The sequence below is a fragment of the Passer domesticus genome, chromosome 10 (genome assembly GCF_036417665.1).
Source record: "Passer domesticus isolate bPasDom1 chromosome 10, bPasDom1.hap1, whole genome shotgun sequence".
In the NCBI taxonomy this organism is placed as follows: domain Eukaryota; kingdom Metazoa; phylum Chordata; class Aves; order Passeriformes; family Passeridae; genus Passer; species Passer domesticus.
The window spans coordinates 4,135,857-4,159,392 of NC_087483.1; the positions used below are offsets into that span (position 1 = coordinate 4,135,857).

The window sequence follows — 23,536 nt, forward strand, 5'->3', positions numbered from 1 at the left end:
CCAAACAGCCCCACTCCTCCCCCAGAGCCTGTGGCATGACCTGGAGCCTTGTTACACATTTTCCTAGGGCTTGTAACATCCACTTAAAATAAAGGCAGGGCACTTGGAAATTATTTTGGGAGAACCAGCTTATAGCCCCCATTCCTACTCCTGAAGAAGATCCTCACGGAGCTGTTAGGATAGGATGGAGAACACTTCTCGCCCCTCACCCGTGACTTGCAAACCTTTAACAATTTTGCAAAGCGAAGTGGAAATTGGGTAACTCCCCTACACACAGCCTCTTTTCCTCGGTTTTGTTTTGCTGTTTTTCAAACTGTGATTGAAACTCCGAAAGCTCCAGCTCCTCTGTCTGTAAATGGTGTTCCAATGTTTATGTTGGCATTTGAACCCGAACCGTCTTCCTTGGGAATCCCAGCGAGCTGCGGTTGGGAATACACCCTTGGAATGATAAAAGCTAAGCACTTGCCCACTAATAAATTTAGGTGTTAATGCCTTGTTTTTGTGCTGTTTGGTTGCCATAGAGACGGGGCCGCCTGAACTAATGAGTTTGTTGTGTGAAGTTCAATACACATTTGCCAAATGCTCCGTTTCTCTTGTTACCTCTCTGCTTTTTTCTTCTTATTTTTTGTTTTCATCCCATGGAGCAAATGAATCTGGAAGCAAAGCCATTGCAGGGTCCCAGGACAGGAGGCTGGCTGCTGGTTTTGCAGGGCTGCTGAGAGGGATGCAGGACGTGGTTTTAAAGAGGTTGTTACTCTGCTCCATATACCACAGGCCAGGGGATAACAGGGACATTGGCTCCAGGCTGTGTGCTCAAGGCACCTGTTTGCCCAGGGCGTTGTGGCACAGGCACCCATTCCATTCCTGCACAGACAGGTTCCATTGCTGGGCCCAGCTGATGGACAGGATGTCTCACTGGGAGCCCCTGTTTGTGCACTGAAAACTCACCAGGAGCATCTCTCCTTGGATGGACTGAAAATAAAACACCACAAATAGGTGGTTATTGTTTGGAACAGTGAATTCCCTTCCACCCTCAAACAGGCTGCCCCTGCATCCCTGGGAGTGTTCCAGGCCAGGCTGGACAGGGTTTGGAGCAACCTGATCCAGTGGAAGGTGTCCCTGCCCATGGCAAGGAGGAGAATATGAAGAGTTTTAAGGTCCTTTCCAAACCATTCCATGATTCCAACACCCTTCAATGCTACCTGGGAGCAGTCATTCAGGGGAAATCACTCCATGAATCCATGTGTGGTCCTCCTGGGAATTTGGACTTGGATTCAGATCTTTTTAGGCAGAGATCATTGGAAATCCTTGAGGGTTGAGGGTTTGAGGTTTTTGTGTGTGTGTGTGTGTGTGTGTCAGAACCTCCCCACTCACAGCACCAACCTGCACTTTAATTTGGAAAGGCCAAAAGAATAGCAAAACCCCAAAGCTCTGAACAGATTTTTATTTTTCAAAGCTTAAATGCTTGGTGCCTGCCAAGCACTAAACTGAAAGGTTTGTTGCCAAAATATCCTTTTCCAAAAACCTTCTTTTTAAAGTTCCTGCTTACCAGAAAGAAAGAAAGAAAGAAAGAAAGAAAGAAAGAAAGAAAGAAAGAAAGAAAGAAAGAAAGAAAGAAAGAAAGAAAGGAGGGAGTCTTGCTCAAGCTATTTTAGAGGAATAGGTCTAAAATAAGTGGCTTTCCCAGGATCAAAGGCAGAGCCATTCTGCTGAAGGTGAGAATGGAGTGAATCATGCAAGAGGACAATTCTGCGTGCCAACAATCTGATTGCTGATCCTTGAAGCATGCACATGAGGCTGGCTTTTTCTTTCCCAGCTGATCCTGCTGAAATTAGGGAAAAGCAGTGCTGGGTTAACAGTTGGACTCGAAGACCTTCGAGGTCTTTTCCAGCCTTAAGGATTCTGTGAATCTTTTGAGTTGAGGAGAGTGCCAGGATCTGTTTTAATCCCCACAGTGATTAACCCCACAGGATTAATGCAGCCCTGGCTGATCAGGAGAATGTGACACCCCTGCTCCAGGTGCTACAAGAAACTCCTGATGCTACCTTTCCCTCCCTTCCCAAGTCTGTGGCAGCACCTTTCCTGGGATGTGAGGGAATTTATTTTGGAGGCAGAGAGGAGAGGAAAACTGACTTGTCAGGAAACTTGGCTGGAGTTGTTTGAGTGAGGCTGACTGGAAAACAGCTGTGTGTGCACGGAGCTGAGACTGCACCCCTGCACTGCCAGGGTGGGCTGGCAGGAAAGCCCTTTTATTAATTAATTAATTAATTAATTTATTTATTTATTTAATTATTTTTTTTTTTAAAGAAACAGAAATACAAGACCTGATTGGCAGCCTGGGAGGAGAAACCTGAGGTAGCTGAGGGTCTGGACTCATGGGAGCATCCCAAACAAACACTCGTCAGTCCCTTGAGGTGTCTGTTACCCCAACAAGTGCCAGTCCTCGTGAAGCTGGTTCAGAACAAAGCTGCAGAGCAGGTGTTGGAAGGGTCAGGTGAGTAGGTCAGAAGTGACCTGCACTTAAAACCCCTCCCCTTTGTTATGAATGTATAAATAAAATTATGTAAACCCAAACTGCCAGCCATGCCAAGACCTTTGCTTGGCAAAGCCTTTACCTTACTTTTGATGTTAGATGAACATCTAGCAAGCTTAATTAAAGTTTAATTAGTGTAAGTAGGGTAAATGTGGTAGGTCAGCAGGCACAGCAGATGTTAAAATACTGTTGGCAATAATCAACCTGACCAAAAAAAAAAAAAAAAAACCCAGGGAAAAGTCCCTTCTTAAAAAAATAAATACCTCTATGTGACTGGTTTAGACATGTCATCTCTTGAGGGCGGGTTTTTTTTTTTTTTTTAACTTTCTTTCCCCAGGCAATACTGACCAACCAGTTGAAAGCAAATCCTGTTTCTTCACATCAGTGAAAAGAAAAAAAAAATATCAGTTTTTGTCCTTTGTTGTGCTCTGGAATTTTGCCCCAAACACTTTCTGGAGTCTGGGCATATGCCACAGGGAGATGTCTCACTGCTTTCTGCTCATCTCTTCAGTTGAGAGCCACATGGTGAGGGCTGTGGTTACACAGCCCAGCTGAGTTTATTAAAGATCTGATAATAATTTTTAAGGGCTTTCAGTGAAATTCAGCAGTGCATCACCTGTCTGGCTGGCCACTATTGCTTAGGATGTCCTTGGCAGCTATGGGTGATGTTTCCTCAACTTTGAAACAAAATTTGGATATTTTGGCATGCAGCTATCTGTGTTTATCTGTGGTGATCCCTGTTTTTTGTCCTGTAGGGTGCTGGTGGGAGCACAACCGGGTCATCGAGCCCTGTGGATAAACCCTTGACCTGTTCTGGGATGTGCTCTTGGATCAGGAATCCCACTCTGGCCACAAGGCTCCGGTAAGCTACAGCATCTCACAGTCAGCTCCAGCAAAGATTCTCCAGCTCCTTTCTTATTTTTATCAGTCTCAATTGGATCATCCCTAAAAATAATCTGCAATGCAAGATACTGCAGTGCTGAATTCCTCAGCACAGTGAGGGGAATGTGTCGAGAGACTTCCTTGGATCAAAGCCTCAGAGAGGGGCCAGGAGCAAGAGCCAGGCTAAAGTTCAGGAGTATCCTTCAGATCCAGAGGGTAGCAGCACAAAAAAAAGCTGCTGCTCTCCTGATGCTTCATTGGGCAGTGGAAGAAGCTGCAGGGAATGTCGACTTCCCCCTGGGATCGGATCGTGGCTGGGAAAATGGAGAGGAGCAGCAAGAATTTAGGGCAATGGTCTCAGACACAGCAGGCTCAGGTGGCTGCCCCCAAAAGCCATGTGTCAGGCAAGAATTCCATTGCCCAGAGCCTGCTCCTGCAGCCTGCTGGAGCTGCCCTGTGTCAGGCAAGAATTCCACTGCCCAGAGCCTGCTCCTGGAGCTTCCATGTGGAGCCGCTGGCACTGAGCACTGAAAGCCTGGAAAAATACACCAGCAAACTGCTAATGAGGGTGAATATGTGTTTTTGGTTTGTTAGAGAAGTCTCAAATGAAGGGAAATCTCATCTCTTGGAAACAGAGAAGGAAAGACACCATTCTGGGCTTGATGGAGGTCTTGTCCAAGTTTAGTGGATCTATGATTGTATGAAATGGATGGGAGATGGGCTCTAAGCTTTTCCAAAGTGTTCCTAAACCCAAGCACAATGAGCTCCTCCTGTCAGCTGGAGCTATAGGCAGATGTATGCACTCACACAGCAATTTCTGAGGAATACTGATGGACAGGGAGTGGTGGGGAAGCGATGAGCTGATCTCTGGGGTGCTGCAAGGGCTTCAAAGCAGAATGCAGAGGGGCAGATGAAGTAGAGCCATGGCTGCACAGGTGAGCTCTGCACAGCAGCCACTTCATGGTGCAGGACAAGAGCAGGATATGGGATCTGGCCCTCCCTCATCAGGACACTTCAGCAGTCCTGGCTGGGACACTTGGCTCCATTTCCTGCCCAGGCATCACCCCCTCTTTCCATCTGGCTGAGGGAACATTTAAGTATTATTATTTTTAAATAGGGCAGTTCTGACAACATGAACTGATGCATCCTTGTGGGCACATGGGCAAGCTGAGGCATTTTCTGTGAACACAGACTGCTGCTCTTTTTTCACTGCTTATTGCTGTCACCTGCCTCAAACCCTGATGGGGAGAGTGCTTTATTATTTTCCTTTTTTAAAATAAGCTGTTCAGTCCTCTGATTCCTAAGATTCTAAGAAACTTTAAGCAAAGTTAAAGCTTTTCGGTCAAATTAAACATTTGACTTTGAGCCAAGCAAACTTTGTTTTTCGAAATCCAACTAAGGAATATAAACTTTCAGTTTACAATTAGCCTAAACATTTTTTTTAGTTTTTTTTTTAATATGTGTTTTTTAACTTCCTCTTTGTAAAAATGAAGGGGAAAAGCTTTGCTCTGGGGTAGTGCAGCTCCCTTTCCTGTTCTTCCACCGTGTTGTTGGGATGAGTGTCCTGAGAAGGGAACGGAGCTGGGCAAGGCTCTGGAGTTCAAGGGATAGAACAAGAGGGAATGGCTCCAGGTTGTGCCTGGTGAGGTTTAGAGTGGAAAGAGGGGGAAATCTCCCCACTGGAAAGTTGGTCAAATATTGGACCAGGCTGCCCAGGGGCACCAATGCTGGAAATGTTCAAAAGGCATGTGGATGTGGTGCTCAGAGAAATGCTTTTGTGCTCTTGAATTCACAGTTAGACTTATGATCTTAGAGGTCTTTCCCAACCTTAATGATTCTGTGATTCTTTTGGTTAAAAGGAAGTAGAAACACAAATAACAAAGGATTAATCTGCTGTTTGCAGTGCTGGGCATGCTCTGCTTTGGGGACAGCTTTCCCCTCCCCTCCCCTCCTTCCCCAAACTCCCCAAACTCCTTCCCCAAACTCAAATCTGTGCTTGCTACATTTTAGTTTTGCTCAATTTTTACCCTAAAAAAAAGTGTGTTAATAAGCATTTCTTTGCAGCTAGGGAGCCACTTCCAGATGTGTTTATCCTCAATGTCCTTATCTTGGGTGCCATTTGGTCATGCTGAGCTCAAGAGGGAGCTTGCCCTGGACCCAGCTCAGAGGATACTGCTGCAGGAGCCACTGCTCTGAGCTGTGGAAACATCTAGGAGATGTGTATTCCTGCCCTAATCCCTGAAATGTGTCCCTCATAAACACAGCCAAATAATTTCGGTGCTTTGTCTGTGCAGAGCGGAGAGAGCTGCTGTGGGAACTTTGAGAGCTTGAGTGTCTTGTTTTGCATGTAAGTTCTCAGCACTGAAGTGCATAAATAGATGGTTTTGCATCTCATAATTTATAATTCAGCCCATGAAATGCACTAATACCTTTATCAGAATTGGGAACGTTGCTCAAAGCACAAAAGCACAAATCACTGAGGAGCAGGCAGACATTAAGGGCTGCTGTTCTCCCTGCATCTGGAATAACAGCCAAGAATCAGTGAGATTTTCTCCTAAGCAAATGTTTCAGTCTTGTGTGTGTGAATAAATACAATTTCTTTCTCTCTCTATTTTTTGGTGGGTTGTTTTTTTCTTTTTTTTTTTGTTTTTTTTTTTTTTTCCTTTTTTTTTTTGTTTTTGTTTTTGTTTTAAGCAGGCCAAGGAAGGAAAGGAAAAGCTGAAGTGCCTGAGGTGCAGGGAAGCATTTTACTCTATTCCCTGACTTTGCTTCCCCACTGCAGGGTAAGAGCAGGAGGGCTGAGGATTTGGGATGGGCACACCTGGAATAGGGGGAGGACTTTCTTCACAGCTATCCCTGGTCGTGGGACCTCTGGTTATGGTGTAGATTTGGTGGCCAGGCAGTGAAATCAGGAGGTTTGGGGAGATAAACCTACCTCATCCTGGTGGGAAGGGGCTGGGAGCAACCTGGTCTAGTTGGAACTGGATGGCCTTTAGGGTCCCTTGCAATCCATGAGATTCAGCATTCCTGTGGCAGGGATAGAGGTGGTGGAGAAGCTTCCCTGTAAGCAGCACAGGATGGTTTTGAGTGCCCCCTAAAGCGCTTCAGCTCAGTGTGGAAAAGAAAAAAACCCACTTGGGAGTGCTGATACATTTGTCAGGGTTTCTGTAGCCACAATATACCCTGGGAAGCATGGCACCCACCCACGGTTCATTTACAAGCCCTGGGTGGTGCAGAAAACAGGAACTGCCCTTCAGAACCCCACTAATGGACCTTCTCCTCCAGTCCCCTGGTGCTGACACAGCCCAGCTTCATGGGACACAGGGGAAGCTGTAAAGCTGCTGTCATGATCCCTCTGCTGGAGCCAGAGGCAGCTGGAAGGCAATGGAGAGGCTCTCAGGGAATCCAGGGTGCTGTGAAGTGGGGGCCCAGGCCATTAAACCTCCATGGGGACAGGCAAGGGGAGGGAAAATGCGTGGGAGTCAGACTGCAAGTCCTCACTGAAATTGTTTGTTCTCTTATTCTTAATCTCCAGCATCACTGGATGTGATCCCTCTGGAGGTGCTGCCAGACCATTGAGTGCTCCATCCCTGCCCTCCAGACACCCTCTTCCTGGAGGAAAGTTGGCAGCTTTGGGTTTATTCCATCTTTTCACCCTTGCCAAAACCTATTTAATATCAGGTTTGCTGTGGGTTTGTTTGGGTTTGGTCCCACAAACGCCTCTGGGGCAGGTCAGTACATCTCCCAAGCCACCCCTTGGCTGTGCCTCTGGAGTTTGCAAAATCCAAGGAGACCTCTGTTGTTCTGCTTGAATATCCCTCCCCATCTCAGTCCCAAATGGTGGGAAGCATCAGGGAATATTATTGACAAACAATAGATGTCTGGTGGAGACGCTGGTGATTTTCCTGGTACAAAAGGCTGCTGCATCCTCTGTGATAATTCCCCTTTTTTTCTTCCTTGTTGGCTTTGTGGTTTTGTGATTTATTTGTGGGCTGGCAGGCGTCCACAGCCCTGCAGGAAATGGATGTCTGCTCTTGTGTTTGGGGGGGCCATATAAACCTGTAATTTTCCCACTACATTAATTACAGACGTTTCTCCCTGGCTGGAGCAGCTCCATGGTTTCTGTGCCCTTTTGGTTTGTTCTCCCCAGCACAGGCTGAGAGTATTTATAGGGAACCCCAGCTCTGACATCCTCAGCTGAGCTGGGGGAAAGTTAAAGAACTTGGCCACAAAAACTGTAGAGGGGAAACTCACTGGCCTTTTTATACCTGATAGTAACTCCAGGACAGCAGCATGGCCAAGTTTTCCCTGGCTATTCCTCCTGCTGACATTTTCCTCAAGGATAAAAGTGGTTTGCCCTAAGAAAACAACCCTCTTGCTATGGAAAAGAAATTGTAGGGCAATTTACTTTGGAGTAGCTGTGCTACCTAATTCCTGGCTCCTGGAGAGAGACCCAGCTGGACTTGGAGCAAAGCAAGGAAACCCAAGGCAAAATTCAGTGTGGCTGAATCAGGTTTTGTTGGAGGAAAGGCTGGACAAGCCTCTGTGAGGCCCTGGCACAGGGTGGCCAGAGAAGCTGTGGCTGCCCCTGGATCCCTGCAAGTGTCCCAGGCCAAGGTGGATGGGGCTTGGAGCAGCCTGGGATAGTGGAAGGTGTCCCTGGAATGGCAGGGGTGGAACAGGATGAGCTTTGAGGCCCTTTCAACACAAACCAGTCTGGGATTCCATGGTCTGGGACAGCAGTGGAGTCAAAAATCATAATGTCCAGCAGACTAAATGTACCTATGGTGTCCCTTGGCTTGTAATGTGGGTTCTCCATGGATTCCTGATGAAACAGGAATGTCCTGCTAGGATTTTTCTCATTTTTATTCTGCCGGAAGTGAGGGTAAAGGATGAGGGATGTCTGCAAGGACAGGACAAAAACCTGAGCCAGCCTGGTGGCATGAAACCAGGAGAGAGGTGAGAGTCTGTGATGGGGGACATCCAGGGATGCAGAATTCTGGGATGTCACCTCCTGTTTGGAGTCATTGCCTGGCTGTGCTGCTGCTCTGGCTCTGCTGTGATGCACCTCATTGATTTTGGGGCCAGGAATGTTCCACCTACATAGTTTCTCCCAGGGGTCCCAGCAAACCTTGAGATAAATCCGTCCGGATCCACATAAAATGAAGCATCTTACTGTGTTTGTCCTGCCTCATCCCCTGTCAGTCTTGAGCACCTTCTATGACCTCTCTCATGTTTCACTTTCAGAGCTCAGCCCACGTGTGGGCCATGAGCTCCATGGGTCGGTGTGGGCTTGTGCAGGGCTGTTGTTGCATTCCTGTGGCTGATGGCAGCAGGTTGGGGCTGGGACAGAGCTGTCAGGAGCCGGGTTTCCTTGGGAAAGCACCCACCTGACCATGAGCACGGCATGGCTGGGCCTGGACATGCAGGCTGCTGTTACCTCCACACCTGGTCTGGCCTTACTGAGTGGTGGAAACTCTTCTGGTGAGGGAAGGATGCCCTGGTGAAATCTATTTCATAGAATCCCAGAATGTTTTGGGGTGGAAGGGATCTTAAACTCATCCAGTTCCATGCCCCTGCCATGGCAGGGACACCTTCCACTATCCCAGGCTACTCCAAGCCCCAGTGTCCAGCCTGGCCTTGGACACTGCCAGGGATCCAGGGGCAGCCACAGCTGCTCTGGGCACCCTGGGCCAGAGCCTCACTGCCCTCATGCTAAAGGATTTCCTTCTAAATCATCTTCCCATGATCTGAGTTTAGGCTCTAAACACAAACACCATTAGCAGCAACAGGCTCCGTGCACCTCACTCCCTGCCCTGCTCTAAAAGCAGCAGCCCCAGCAGCCAACATCCCTCCCTCCATCCTCCCAGTGCTGAGCCAGAGGAGCTGCATCCCCTGCCCTCACACCGTGGCACAGAGTGTAAATCTCATCCACTCCCTTTCCATTTGGCCACTTTGGGAGTTTATTCACCATTAAAGTCTTTTCTTTCACATGCTTTTGCAGAAGTAGGGATTTATTTGGGTACGAATTTGCTGCCCTTGTCGGTGACAAGGAGGTGCTTCTGTGATGCTGACACAGCCTCAGCTGCAGAAACACCATTCTGGGCACTGCAGGGGGGAAAGGGATTCATGGCAGGTGTAAAAGTGGGCCAGGTATGACAAAAAATAGAGGAGGACAAGTGCGCTCTGCTTCCAGAGGCTGGGGGAAGGCACAGAGCAGGAACTGTACAAGACATCATGGGTTGTGGAGGCAGCCAGAGAAACATCCAGTGTTTTGTCCTCTCTGCAGGGAGCGCATGGCCATAGGGATTGGCCAGGAACTGGGTCAGGATGAGGAGGGATGAGGCAAACAGAACTGAAGGCCTTCAGGGAGGCCCTTGCGGCCCCTGCCAAGCCTGTGCCGAGGGGAGGCAATGTCCACGTGGCCACCACGGGTGGGAGATGAGTCAGGAGAGTCAAGAGAGCCCCGCCTGCTGCTGGTGTTTGGTCACAGCTGCTCTGGGCACCCTGGGCCAGGGTGTCCCCACCCTGCCAGGGAACAATTCCTCCCCAATATCCCATCCATCCCTGCCCTCTGGCAGTGGGAGCCATTCCCTGTGTCCTGTCCCTCCAGCCCTTGTTCCCAGTCCTTCTCCAGCTCTCCTGAGCCCCTTTAGGCCCTGCAAGGGGCTCTGAGCTCTCCTTGGAGCCTTCTCCTCTCCAGGTGAGCCCCCCCAGCTCTCCCAGCCTGGCTCCCTTAGCATCCTCATGGCCTCCTCTCACCCTGCTCCGAAGCTGTTGGTACCAACGACGAAACAGAGGAAATATTGCACTAGATTGGCCTAGGCTCCCATCAGGTCTGGCAATCTGTTTTTTCTTAAGTGGGGGGGGAAGAAAAAAAGAACACACACACACACACACACACACACACACACACACACACACACACACACACACATAGAGTGCTACACCAAGCTGAAGTGTTTTCTTCCTGAAGAGCCCTTCCTCCCGGGAGCAGAGCAGGAGTCAAGCAGCACTGTGCCTCCTCCAGCAGGCACTCAGCCCTCCACCTCTGTGCTCAAGGGTTCCTGGAAACCAGGGCTGCTTGGGGAGAGCGTGGGGAGGGCACTGCCATCCTTCCACCCAGGATCAGGGCTGGGATCTGCCAGAGGCCCGCCCTCCACTCGGAGCAAGAAATGCCAAGGAGAGTTAGGGAGATGGCTGGAGGCTTGGAGTGCAATGGGAAGCAACTGCTGTTCCTAGGCAGGCTGTGACTACCCAGCCTTGCTAATCAGATTTTGGGGGATGCTCAGCTGGCTCTTGCTGTGGGGAGCTCGGGGTGTGTTTTGGTGACAGGGTCTGTGTTCCAGTGGGGAACCAGAACGCTCCTGGTTCAATGCCCAGAGAACTGGTTTTGTTGGTGGAAGGGGGGAAAAGGCCATTTGGAAACTGTGCATCCCCATCTTGGCTCTCTGCAGGTCATTTGAAGCACTCAAGGCAAGGCTGGGTGCCCCTTGAGGGTGCCCAAAGCCAGCCTTACCCCGGCAGCTCCACTGGCTGGGGGTGACCCTGCTGCCAGGGCCGTGGGCACCTGGCCCTCTGAGCCTCAGTGTGTCAGTGCCAGCAGGAAAACCAGCCACATCCAGCACCACCATTCCATTTCATCCAGCTGGCTTCAGCCCTGCCCCCATTCCCAAAGCACCCTTTTGATCCCTGGAACTGCAGTTCAGGGATCAGTCCTTGAGCCCGGGGAAGTGGGGATCCTTCACACGAGGCTTTAATTAGCAAAGGCTCGTGTGGTTTTTTTTTGTGCACAGCTTGCTCCGTGGCGATTCCAGCCAGGAATAAAAGTTTACTCCCATTCCCCAGCGCTTAGGGAAAGCAGCTTCCGTCAGCACTGCCTGTGCTCTGGGCTGTGCTGGATATGGCAGGTCTATTTTTAGAAGCCAGGGTTGCCATGGCAACCCAGTGTATTTTTTCTGTTAAATATAGCAGCTGTTGCAGGGAACTCTTGTCCTTCTGGACGTAAAGGCTGTGTTTCTGCCCTCTGACAGAGCTCAGGGTATTAGAGGCAGATGAGAAAGGATGATTAAATAAGTGGAAGCCCAGAAGAAACCGTGGATCTGTAATTACACGGAGGGGTTTGGGATGCAGCCGTGTGTGTCTTCAGCTTCTGCACTGAAAATGGTGTGGCGACAGGGACAGGGGAGCTTTTCCATGTGGGGCTCCATGAAATCACCCTGGCCCTCTCTCTCCAGCTGCCCAGCCTACCTGGCTTTGGCTGTTCTGGTCTCTGCCCCTTCCAGGAGCCAGCCTGGTCCTGGCTGTGCCCACCAGGACTTGTCCTGGCCGGGAGGAGATGTGAGGGTGCCAAAAAAACCTTGATATCCGAGGGCAGGAGGGAGCCTTTTTGGGGAAAAAACCAGTTTTATGCCTGCCTGCACCTCAGGAGCCTGAAGCAGAGCTGTGTGGTGCAGAGCTGGGGCCTAGATGGTGATGGACACCTCAGTGGCAGCAGTGGGAGAGCTGCAGGTCCCGTCTCCTGCCAGGGATGCAGTGTGGGAATGCCGTAGGACTGTTGCATCCTAAAGCAGTAACATTCCCCAGCTTTGGGGGTCAGTGGGAAGCAAACTGACTCTGCTTCTTAATTTTTAAATTTTTTTTTTAATTTACAGGATCCCTGTAAGGTGCCAACACATCCCATCAAAGGGCTCGTTTCCATCTCCTGGGAGGAGGGAGAAGAAGAGGGGTGGGGGGCACAATTGCTTGGGCCAAGGGCAGTCTGTCTTCTGGGAGATGGAAATCTTTTTTTTAATAAACTAGTCTTTGCCCCATTAAAAGAAGAAAGAAACCAGAGCACAGCAGATATGAGCAGGGCTTAGGATCACTGAAAGTTTCCTTAAAAAGTGGATGCAATGACAAAGAACCAAATTTAAACCAGCTTGAGTTTAAAGTATCTGTGGAGGTCACTGTGACCAAGGCTTTGAACAGGAATAACACATTTCTGGGAGCCTTATCTGCTCCCTGAGCTATCGTGAGTGGCATCTATTGCTGGGGATGTTATTGCTTTTCTGAATTTAATAGCAGAAGCAGTGCTTAAGCAAGCAGAAAGCTGCAGGGGAAAAGCTGCCTCTGTGGCCGTCGGGGGCTGGAGTTCACCCCGAGCCTGGTCCCCTGCAGGGTGGTTTGGAAGGATGGGGAATTTGGAAGAGTCAGGGATTTAGGAGGATGGAGTCAGATGCTGCCTGTCCCCCTGGAGCTGGAGCCTGCTTGAGCATCCTCTAGAGCCGAGGGCATAAATACAGGGCTCATCCCTGAGGAAGGGCTGCCTGTAACAAGGGAAGGAAAGGCTGCCACATCACATTTGAAGATTTCCTTGCATCCTTCAGTGAATGGGTTTCCAGGGGCTTGTGGGCCAGAAAATGTAGCTGGCAGCTGGCAGGGAGGTTTGGGGCAATCATTTCAGATGCTGCTTTGGTTTAAATCTAGCATGGGGTGGAGGGAAGGCAGTGGTGTGGGCACAGCTCCAAAAGCACGTGTTTGTACATGGAATGGTTTGGGTTGGAAGGGCCTGTAAAGACCACACAGTTCCACCTCCTGCCATAGGCAGGGACACCTTCCTGTATCCCAGGGTGCTTCAAGTCACATTAGCCACATCCCCAGTGCCAGGCAGATGGGTCCCCTGGGCACCATTTTCTCTCTGTGCCCACGGGACACCAGCCATCCCACCAGCTCCACTCTGCTGGTGCCAGAGGAGGAGTTTCCCCAGGAATGGGTATTTATTAAAACTCCTGCCTCTGCTTATAAATCCACTTCCCTGTGTATTCAGGGATCATAGGGGTGTTTATGCTCCCTGCTTTCCCTGGACTGATTTATGGGCTCATTGTAATCCCTCCATTGTGTGGCTGCCCTGCTCCAGGCACTATGGGGCAGGCAGCAGTCCTGGGAGGTTTTCCCTTTCTCCCTGAGCATTGGCTGGTCCATCCCTCAGCCATTCGCAGGGAGTTGTGTGAGGAAGGATCATGGCAGTGTCACACTCCACCTGGGACAATGGAAGGGGGTTGGAACAAGATGGGATTTAAGGTCTCTTCCAACCCAAGCCATTCTGGGATTCTCTGATCCTGTGATCCAGCCCTGAAGCACTGAAGGCTGCAGCCAGACACAAAGCTCATCCGTGAGGATGAAGAGGAGAGCTTGGAGCACCCAGTGTAGCAAAGAGATGCATCAGCACCTGCTCCCAGCTGCAGGAGAAGGAAGGAGTGCTGGGAGTTCCCTCCCCACAAGTGCAGAGGTAAGAGGAGACAGGATCTCAAAACCTCCAGAAATGTGTCCCAGATCCCCCTGTCATCAGGTCTGTACCTAATCAGGTTTGTACCTAATTGTGAGGATGACACTCCCACCCACCATCCCTGCCAGAGTCACTGCAAGGGCTGTTCTGGAAGTTCTGTTCTGGCACGGGATGCTTTCAATATAATTTTTTCTCCTGGTGAACATGTGAATATCAGAGGAATCTCTGTTTGTTGTACCCTGGAAGCTGACAGTTCTGCTCTCCCCTTTCCAAGCTCAGCCTGTATCAGTCCTCGGTGTGTTTGCCAGTCCAGCCTCAGCACCTTGTGCAGCAGTAGCATGTCTGGGGAAATTCTCTGAGAGAGGAGGGTCCCTGGTAGTGCTGATACAAGGGGAAAGTCCGTACTTTCTGTGAGAGGATTTTTGGGCACCAAGAAAACAGGGAGCAAGTCCAGGCTGTGGACTCTCCATCCCTGGTAGTGTACAAGGGCAGGCTGGATGGGGTTGGAACCACCTGGGATAATGGCAGGTATCCCTCCCCATGGCAGGGGGTGATACAAGATGATGTCTTAAGATCCTTTCCAACCTGAACTACTCCATGATTTTGTGATTTTCAGTTAGTCCCAAAGGTGTCCACTGTTCCCATAGGAATGTGAGTTTGACCCAAAGTCATGGCAGGAGCTGAGGAAGCAGCAGGATGAGTTTCCTGTAGGATTGTATCCCTGTTGGCTTTCAACACACCCTAAACCCTAGGCACGGAGACCCTGTTATCTGTTGTGCTGCTGCCTCCAGCTTAATTAGGGGTTTCAATTCTTTTTGTTTTCTAGTTTTAGCCCCCCAAACTCTTCCTGAGTTCCTTCTAGAGGGAGATCCAGGAAAAGCATGTTTGTCTTTGCTGTGGTGTGAGCAACCCCACCAGCCCAGAAAGTTCAGGGGGCACTGGGGGGAGCCAAATGCCAAAACCTCTCCTCCTCCACACCAGAGCTCCTCCAAGGCAGCCGCACCTCTAGGGGAGAGGCAGGAGCAGCTGGAGCAGAGGCAAGGCCAGACGAGATGATGCCATGAGGATTATTTCATGTTCCTGTTGAACAGGAGCCCAGAGCAGCCCCTTCCTCCCTTGAGGGGCAGCAGCTCCAAACACTTGCGAGGCCTGGACAGCTCAGGAAGGATGAGATGTCCCCAAGAAAGGCCAAAGGAGACAAAACCAGGGGGTGGTGGACATGCACAGATTTGGCCAAGGGTAGGTGCTGCCCCAGGATGGTTTGTTGGGAAGTTCAGGATGGATGTGGAGAGCAGCATCTCACTTCCCTGCAGAGAGTTTTCCATGTTCAAAGCAAAACCTGTTGTTTTGTTGAAGGTTTTTCTGAGGTTTTGGGGAGGGGGATGATTCTGAAGGAGGTTTTTTATTTTTGAGGGAGTTTTGGCAGGGGGGGTTGATTTAATTTTGTGTTAGTTAGTTAGTTAGTTAGTTAGTTAGTTAGTTAATTTGTTTCTAGGTTTTTTGGGTTTTTTTGTTTTGGGGGGGTTAGGATTTTGTTTCATTTTTGGGGGTTTTTTTGACAGTGGGTTTGTTTGGGGATATTTTTGGGGGATTTTTTTTTTAGGTGTTGGGTTTTTAAATTTTTTGGGGGAGGGCTGAGTTTCTTGGGGGTTTGTCTGTTTTTAATTTTTTTTTTTTTTTTTTTTTGTTTCTTTGGAGTACTGTATTTTGAGGGGGCTAGACTTTTGGGGTTTTTTGTGGGGAAGAATTGGGTTTTTTTAAATTATTTGTTTTGTCTGGGGGAGCTTTTTGTTTGTTTGTTTATTTTGGTTGGTTGGTTTAGGTTTGTTTCTCTCCTGGGGAATACCAGGATGCAGCTCTGCCCCTTCAGGGAGTGGGGTTTGGCAGGGATGCAGGGATGGGATATCTCCCCCCCGTCTCCCTGTGTCTCCAGAGGTCTCATCCTTGCTGGATCTTTCCCCTACTGCTCTGTGTTGGCTCCATGTGTAAAGGGCTGGGGAGAGGATGATATCAGGCAGAGGTAATTATTAACTCTAACTCTAACTGTGACAGTGGCCCTGCTTGGGCTGGACTGTAAAGGCCCCCAAAACCTTCCACCTTTTTTCCCTCTCCTCCCTGGAATTCTGATCAAGTACCCCTTTCTGTGGTCAGGATGCCCCTCCTCCCTGCCATCTTTAGAGTCCCAGGTGCTGTTTGAAACCCTCCATGACCTCATCCCTGCATGCTCTGTCCATGGGGGACACGGAGAGTGCTTGGCACATGCACGGAAACCTCAGCCAGGGCAGGACGTGCCTGCTCCATTTCATTTCTGGCAGCAATGGGAGAAAAGAGAGCCTCCAAAATCTATAAATCAACCATCTCTTACATGGTGTGGGATTAAGGAAAAGGTGCAGAAGAGAAATTGTTTCCTCGGGGGGCAGCACATAATTTCATTTGCCCAGGAAAATGTCTCCATCAGCTGTCTTCCAGAGACTCTAAGAAGAATTCAAGGAGGGCTCAGAGTGTGCAATTATTGTGGAATTTTGGAATCACACACTGGTTTGGGTGGGAAGGAACCTCAAAGCCCATCCCATTCCACCTGCTGCCATGGGCAGGGACACCTTCCACTATCCCAGGTTGCTCCAAGCCCCCTCCAGCCTGGCCAGGGATCCAGGGGCATCAACGACCGAGTTGGCTTTTCTGGGGTCAGTGTGGGTGGAAGAAAGGTCCCAGCTCTGCACTGCCACGAAGGGATCCTTTATTTATCAACAAAGCCATGGGATGTGAATTTCTCTGGTGCCTTCACTGAGCGACAGCGACTCATGGAAATTGAGTCTGTTAGGCAGCTTTGGGCTGCAGCCAGTTCATTACAGCAAACTTTCATCCAATTATCATTACTGTTATTATTGTTATTACGATGCCTCCTGCTCTGTTGTAAATTGGAGGGCTTTCCTGGAGCTCTTGTTGGGCTTTTTTGAGTTGTCTCAAAACTGGATGGCAAATTTCTGTGAGCTCTGAAACGAGACCGACCTGGAGATACCCAGCAGCAGGATTTGGCCAAATCTCCAGCGCCATGGAGAAACAAGGATGACCATCTCCCTGCACCCTGGAGATGACCCTCCCACCTGTGCCCTCCCTCACCCACTGTCATCCCTGTTTTCTTCCATGTCTGACTTCACTCCCAGCCCCCATGCTTTTTCCTGTAAAACCCCAAAACTCTAATTTGAACAGTGGGACAGGGGAAGATGCAGCCATCCAGCAGAGCTACAGCTGAGATCTAATTGCTCGTTTAAACTAATTAATTTACCAAACCCGAGGAATTTTGAAAGGGTGCTTAGGAGCCTTGCCCTCCCTTCTCGCAGGCACGCAGGCAGGGGTTGGGGAGCCCCACAACCACATTTGGTGCAGCCTCCTCCGAGGTGCTGATGGTAATTCCCCAGTCTGGGAGCATCCCTTTTCCCCCCAGCTCGTGGAAAACCAGCGTGTTCAGCGCTGCAGGGCTTGGGCTCCAGGAGAGAGTAAACATCCCCGGTGCTGACACGGCAATAAAACCGGTGCGTCTGCAGGAGAGGAGTCAGCAGCAGATGCGCCCCTGCAGAACTGCTCGCCGTGATGAATGCTCTGCCCAGAGCCTGCTAATCCCTTTTTCTCTGGCTCCCAGGCCTCCTTAATTGTGCTGCCTGTGATGAAGTAACTCTTTGAAGGCAGCGCGGGGAGGTGTTTGGTCCATGCGGGAGCGTGGCTGGCCGGGCTCGCAGCCTTGGCTCTGGGCATGCGGAGCGTGTCTCACAAGGATCGTGGGGACAGTGCTGCCCCTGTGCTCTGGTGACCCCAAAAAGGCCCTGGGGAGACTCCCAGGAGAGTCAGCAGGCTGGGTGGAGATCCGCCTGGATGATCCCAAGACAGACAAACTCCCAGGGAAGTGCTGCTTTCCTGGTGGTGCTCCTCCCCCAGCCCCCCGGGAAGCACATGGATGTGGGGAGCAGAGGAGAGCCGGGCTTGGGGTGAGGTGTTCAACCTGACCAAATCTCCCCGCGGGCTGAGGGCAGGTGGCTGCTGTTTTCCAGGCTCCATGAGCTGCCCTCAAATGCTTCCTGAGGGATGCTGAAGCCTTGGTCTGCAGGAGGGATGCAAAACCAGCCCAAGACGACTTTGAGAGTGCCCAAGGGACTTTGCCAAAATGCAGATTAGAAGGGAATTTAGAATCACGGAATTACAGACTGGTTTGGGATGGGAGAGGCCTTAAAGCCCATCTCGTTCCACCCCTTGCCATGGGCAGGGACACCTTCCACCAGACCAGGTTGCTCCAAGCCCTGTCCAACCAAGGGCAGGATCCCAGCCCCAGGCTGACAGTCTGTCCCATCCCTGCCCACCCTGGAGCTCATTCCCAGGTTCCTGGAGGTGGAGGAGCAGGTCCTGTAGATGGAGTGCAGTGATTGCCTGAATATTCATGGATCGGCGGGCAAGCTGCAGCGGGCCCTTGTTACAAACTGCTACCCAAACTGCTTACATCCATCAATAAGGGAAATAAATAAACAGATGCCTGTTAATTGACTTAATTATCCACCAGCAATCAGGAGACTGGGAGCACATCAATTAAAAAAATGTTTTAAGTGTCTCATAGTAATTCTTTTCCATGTGCAAACCACACTGGTCTCCTCTGCCTATAATGAATCCCCCCCCACCCAAGAGAAGGAATGGATTTTCATTATGCAGGAGGAGGGGTCACATTCTGAAAATGAGGGTTGTGGCTTGAAATGAGCCCTAAATTCATGCCCTCTTCCCAAAACCAGGGCTTTAGCACAAACTCATGCAAATAACCGTCCTTGAGCAAGAGAAATCCAGCAGCTAATGTAATCCTTGTTTTCCAGCTGGGAGCAGGCATGAAGGAGAAGGAGGTAGGGCTGGGAAACTTTTAAAGATTTTTCACCTTTTCTTTTGTAAAGATCTCCAAGAAGAAGGGAAAACTGAAACTGAAGTCTTGTTTCTCTCCCTGCCATGTGGAGGTGGGATGACTCCGATGTCACCTGACAGGGCTGATGCTCAATATCCACAGCCGAGTGTTGAGCCAGCAGGATGGGATGGATAAACAAGAAGGATTGCCCGAGAGCCAGAGGCCTGCAGCCAAATCCATTACTTTTTTGTCCCAGGGTGGATGCAGAAGGTCCTGTGCCAACCCTGGAGCAATCACAGAGGAGTTTGGCTTGGAAGGGACCTTAAAGCTCATTCCATTCCCCGCCCCTGCCATGGACAGGGTTCTACTTCCACTGGACCAGGGTTCTCCAAGGCCAGCGCTGCCACAGTGCACACACCTGGAGCCCCTCCAGCCCTGTACCTGCCCTTTTCCAGCTCTGCCAGGGCGGCTGTTTGGAAAAACCAGTGTGGGCTCCCTTGGGACTGCTGGCAGTCGTTCTGCAGGGCTGTTATCTGCAGATCTTGATTAATGAGAGTCCCCAGGGCAGGCAGGTTGTGAAAGAAGCCCCATGATCGTGGCCCTGGCTGCCTCCCTGACATCAGTGTGACGCAGGGCACCCAGGGCAGCACCGGCCCGTGGGTGCAACCAAAAAGAAAATAAAGAGTGAAGGGGTGGAGTGAGAGGCAATAAGAGATGAAAGGAGATTGTCTTATCAGCCAGAGCTGGCAGCTGGAGTGAATTTCCTCTTCCCAGTGCAGACTCTGCAGTGTGGGTGATGTTCTGCATCCAGCCCTTGGCGTGGGCTCTGGGGTGGCTGCAGGAGAAGGGGGCACTGGGCAGCTGCTGCACCAGATGTGGGGCTCCCCTTGCTCAGATCTGACAGCTTGTGGGTTTTAAATCCTGCAGGGATGGTGTTATGCCGTGAACCTTTTATCATAACCTCCTGATGTCTCTGGTTGGGTTTTTACCCTCGGTGCTCACTCGCAGCCATTGCTGAACGCAGGTGACGCTGGGGACAAGGCCTCTGAGCAACACTGCCAAGGTCTCCAAGCAGGAAGGGGGGCAGCTGGATTTGGGATTGACCCCTGCATTAGGCAACACAGACAGGGATTTACAGGCAGGCTGGGTGCTCTTGGCAGGTCGGAGTTGGAAGCTACACTGCAGTTCTTGTGGTGTCCTTCCTTCTGTGCCACGGCCCTTTGCAGCCACAGTGTCCACAGCAAGAAGGGTGGGCTGGTGCTCCCCCACCTTCAGCAAAAAAAGTTACATCTTTTAGATCCCTCGGTGATGTTGGGTTCCTTTTGCTGCCCATTTACTTGTGCCTCTTTCCAGAACTTAAAAAAAAATCTTGAAAAAATTAAAAACTCACCAGTTTTCAACTGTGTCGCCTTGCAGAAGAGAGGAGGGGAGGGCTGGGAGGGGGAGATGGGACGGAGCTATTTTAATGCAAACCCATCTGCGTTGATAATTCTCCATCCAGCCCCAATCATTACTGGATATGCCAGGTGGTCTGGCCAAGAGAGCACCTTCCTTGATTTTCCAGCTCCCCATTCCAGCATCCCTGCTCGCAGCGGGGTGGGCCAGCAGCGCTTTGGCAGAGCCACCAGCAGAGCTGCAGCTTTGGGCCCTGGGGGAGCACATGTCCCTCTCCCCGCAGACAGCTCCGCATGTTGGGAAGAGCGGCGTCGGCACCGCCGGGCCCTCAGCACGTTCCGGAAAGTTCCACGCAATCTGTTTACTTTGGGACATATGCTGTGTTGATGCTGCCTGCAGTCTTGCTGCCTCTAATAACTTTGGGTGTAATTCCCTCCGGTTTGGCGCCCGGGGCGAGCGATTGACAGCTGTGGGGAGAGGGGGTGTGGGTGGCTGCGGCTGCTGCAGAGCTGCTCCGGTGAAAGGCACGGAGCCTCCGCGGGCAGCAGGGACACGGCACCGCTGTCCCCGCTCCCAGGTGGGGGGTTTGGGCTGCAATGCTCTGTGTGAGCCAGGTAGAGCTGCCTCGCACAGAAGTGGCTGCTCAGTGTACACATTAGAGCGTATTTACGGTGTAAATTAGTAAGTGCCATCTGCTTACCTCTGGTGTTATGGGAATGTTGTCGTGTGACTGGCTACAAACAAGACAACATTGAAGAGGTAACACCTGCTGGGACATATTTCTGCCGTTTATTTCCAAACATTGGGAGATTATTTTGGATGGGAGGAATAGGTACCAGCTCCTCTCGCTGTGTATTAAGTGCTAATGAGTTGTTGGGATTGCCAGGTGACATCCTCGAGGAGCTGGTGAGGATGGAGGAAACTGTATCCAAGGGCAGAGGGACCTCGACAAGGACCCTGCACCTCTGAGCCTTGTCCTCGACTGATGAAGATTTAAGGGGATGTTTAGCTGGTGAAAAGTTGCTGCTTGTCAAATGCAGAGCTCACTGCAAGGATATATTGATCCCAGGCAAAAGGGCCCCAGAGGTTTATTAAAAAAAAAAAAAAAGGTAGGTCTGTCAAAACATCCCACTTCAACCTTTGGGGATAGAATGGTCTCGATTTTCATTTTAAAATCACAGCCCACTTTTGAAATGGAAATTATTCTAATACTGAGGCAGAGATGAAATCCTTCCCTTTTAGCAAAAGAAAATGTTTTGTTTGACTTCAGACACATTTTTTCCCCCCCAGTTTTCCTGGAACAGAAATAAAATCTAACGAAACAGATAACAGAAAAAGAACTGGGATCCTTGGTGACTGCCAGCTCTCATTTCCACTCAGATGTTCCTGAGCTGACATCCATCCTCCCCTCATCCCTCTTCATTTCTCTCATCCCCTTATTCTCCTACAGAACAGCAGCTCACAGGCCTGGGTGTGTAGGATGGGGAGAGCAAGGCAGAGCAAGGATGCTGCTGGGGAAGAGCTCCTGCCCAAACCTGCACAGCTCGAGGAGCTCCTCTGGAGATGGAGTCAGGGATTTTTGAGCCTGGGATTTTTCAGAGGAGAGGGCTTTTCTAATGAAAGGCCAGGTGGGAAAAGGAGAATCTGGGTTCAGAAGGGCAGGGGATTCACTGCTGGGGCTGCCAGAGCAAACTGGGGATGGGAAATGTCCAAAACTTTCGTGAAGGTAACCAAAGAGAGGAATGAGTGAGTCTGGAGAGGCTTCTGTATGGCCCCCAGGGGCAGAAGCCCAGCGGGGAGGCCGGTTGTCCAGGATAGCTCAACGAGGGTCCAGGATCGCCCAGCGGGGGGTTCAGGCAGCCCAGGCAGCTATAGTGATTTGCAGTCAGCTCTTTAGTGATTTCAGCTCTTTTAGCTCGCCTGGGGCCGTCACCCTGGGTATCGCCGCAGCAGACGCGGAGAGAGAGGGAGCAGCGCTGTGTGGGTTCCACAGGGTTCTTTTATTGGGGTCTCCGCGAAGGTTCCAGTGACAGCTCTCCTCTGCCGAACCGGGCAGAGCTAGGGGTTTTTATACCTTATAGGGGGATTGAAAACTGTCCAATAGTAAGGGTCAGGGGAAAGTGACCTATGAATATACAGAGAGATAACAGGGTCCCAAAGGCGGAAGAGAGGGGCTTCTAAACCCTTAGTCATGCTGACTTGGTATTTCCTAGCTCAGGCTTCTGACCTCCAGGGCCTTGCAGGCCTTGTGCCTGCTACACTTCTGCAGAGAGGTCAGGGCAGGAATGAGTGTCCTGCTCTCCACAGTAAGAGCCTTCCAAGTGACCCTGAGGAGAGGGGTTTGGAGTGTGGAGCAGGCTCCAGGTGCATCCCAGGGGAGGATGGAGAAGCCTAAACAAGCAAGACACAAGCAACCTCAGGAACATTTCTGCTGGGACACATTCTTTAACAAGTTATTTTTGAGGGTTTCTTACCAGCTTTGCTAAGCCAGCCTGGCAGTCCCAGACCTGCAGGGAGCAGTTTTAACAGGGTGCACCCCAGCAGGGAACTTCTCTCCCTGGGTGCAGGATCACAACCAACCTTGGCTTGGTAGCAGGACTTTCCTACTTATTCTGCATTTCCAAAAGGATTTTTACAACGAAAAGACATCGACGGAAATTTTTTGCCCTACCTGGCTGACTTCTGTGTCCTTGTAAGCACAGGGGCAATGGTGGGCTGGGGTGGGGATACCCTTCAGTGTGGGGCTCCTGTGTTCCTGGGACAGAGCAGAGGAGGCTGGAGCCCTTTGAATGATCCTGCTGCTGTTCAGCTGCCTCTCTGCCCCTTGGCTGCCTTCCACCTCTCCCCAAAACCTGGGGTGCCACGGTCAAGCCCCAACGAGGCATCCTGGGTGACTCAGGCCCGCTGGCTGTTGTCAGTGGCACGCGGCCCAGGGCAGAGCTGCCACTGTGGGTGTTTGCAGTGGGATGGGCAGGGACAGCGGCTCTGGGGGCAGCCTCTGGCACGTCCCTGCCCCACGGGACGTTCTGCAAGGATGCTGATGTGGGGGATGTGGGGGGCAGAGGGACGGTACCCAGCAGGGAGGTCAGCACGGTCTGGGGTGCTGGAACAGTGGGTTTTGTGCTCCTCATCCCCAGGGCTAGGCAGCTGCCAGAAGAGCTCTGACCACAGCTGGGTTTCCTGGTAAAAATAACTCCACGGCATAAACTTTTGCAGCAGGAAGAGCGGAGAGCAGCTGGGGCTTCACTCCCTCCCGCCACCACATCACCAAACATCTGCCCTGGCCAATGCGAATCGCAGCAAGGAGGAAATGGCTCTGGCTGGCACTGCTGAAACCCAGAGGCAATTCTGGAGGGCACGGAGTACAGTAAATACTGGGCTGAGCTGATTCCCAGAGGCAAGAGCACCAATTGCAGAAGGGGGGAAAAAGGGAAGAGGCGAGGAGCCTTTCCCGAGAGGAGTGGGGGAAGCTGTGCTCTGGGCCGTGATGCTGTTTGATTTTGTGGTATTTCCTTTGTTTACCCTGTGTCCTAGCAGGATGGGGCCGGGCTGCCTGTGCGGTGTCACTCCGAGCCCGTTTGCTTTG

General features: G+C 50.9%; 1 long non-coding RNA gene across 12 annotated transcripts in view; it reads left to right on the plus strand.

Moving 5' to 3' along the window:
• The window catches only part of LOC135308460 (uncharacterized), a 38,941-nt gene extending 17,230 nt beyond the window's left edge, over positions 1-21,711 (plus strand). For 9 of the 12 annotated variants that reach the window (XR_010368884.1, XR_010368885.1, XR_010368887.1 and 6 more), the window contains 4 exons: positions 2,308-2,494; positions 3,289-3,395; positions 6,113-6,198; positions 6,951-13,518. This is a non-coding gene — a long non-coding RNA (uncharacterized LOC135308460). The other 3 variants (XR_010368882.1, XR_010368881.1, XR_010368888.1) reach the window with 3 other exon arrangements.
• The last annotated feature ends 1,825 nt before the right edge of the window (positions 21,712-23,536 follow it).